We start from the raw sequence: 1,446 nt of genomic DNA on the forward strand, positions 1-1,446 counted from the left end.
AGAATGAGATGGCGGTGTAATCCGCGAGAAACATAAATATACTTATGTTTTGGAACAGGTTTGATTCTAAACTGAATGTTTGGAATATATATTGTTGTATGAGATTATACACTCACTAGACCTTTTAATCTAACGCTCAGATGTTGGATTAACCTGTTTTGCAGGACAGCGTGCTCTGAAAGATAAAGGCAAGGGAAAAGTCTAATTGTTGATATTAGCTTGTTATGCATATGTATTAAAGATACATTTTGATAGTCTATGTTTTGTAATAATACTATTTTAGTATTATGAAAATGATGATGTGAATTATATGTATTTGGAATATGAGGTTTGTTACAGTTGGTATCAGAGCCTTAGTTTAAGGGATCTGGGTATTTGCGAAATACTTAGACTTAAACTAGTGGTGTGAAGAGTTAAGATAATAGGTTTCACTGGGTCTATGAACATGAGAATATGTTATAGCTGAAACTATTATGAGAAAGGTAGATTATATATGATTGATATAATCTGAGATATGAGTAGACATGAGGATAAATGTGCTATGTGTTACTATGTTATGATTATGAGAATAATCATGTGTGTTTAAATGTGACAGAAAAGGTTACGTATTGAGAAAATGGCAGATTATCCCAATCAGTCTGAAAGAACTTCTGCTGGTTATGGAAGAGGTCGTGGAAGAAGGAATGTTATGCAAGAAGAGAATCCAGAAAATGTAATTGAAAMAHGAAGTCGTAGTDGAGGACGAGGAAGAGGTAGAGGTACTAGACAGGAACATGAATTGACGGCTCAAGAAAGTGCAATGTCTGGCCGTGGTCAAGAAAGATTTAGGGGTGGACGTAATGTTTCTGACCCTGARTATATTACTCAAGATATGTTGGCAGCTGAGTTGGGAAAATTCCAGGAAAGTTTGGTAAATTTGTTGAAACATACAAACCAAACTGATCCAAATGTGGAAAGAAATTCTGAGCAAGAGGAAGTTGGAGCTAATACACCGATAACTGATACATCTGTACCTATTATTGCGTACTCAGAACAGAAGGGATGAGATATCAAGATGTTTCTTGCGTGTAAACCTCCTAAATTTTCTGGTGAACGAGATCCTGTTAAAGCTATGTGYTGGCTTAAGGAGATTGAGTTGAGTCTGCAAATTAGTAAAGTGCAGAAGAAGATAAAGTTATGTTTGTTGTATCTCGTTTGAGATCAAGTGCTTTATATTGGTGGGAAGTTCTGTCTAGTTCAGACCCGAATATTCTGAAAAACTATGGTTTGGGAAGAATTTGTGGTAAAGTTTAAGATGCAGTATTGTCCTGAAGCTACAGTTCGAAAGTTGGAAGATGATTTCCTTCGTCTTGAACAAGGAAACATGTCGGTTCGCCAGTATACTGAAGTTTTCATGGAACAATCTACGTTTGATGAAGCCTATATTATATCTGAAAACAGCAGGGT

The sequence above is a fragment of the Cynara cardunculus genome (assembly GCF_001531365.2).
Source record: "Cynara cardunculus var. scolymus isolate 2C chromosome LG 8, CcrdV1, whole genome shotgun sequence".
Classification (NCBI taxonomy): Eukaryota; Viridiplantae; Streptophyta; class Magnoliopsida; order Asterales; family Asteraceae; genus Cynara; species Cynara cardunculus.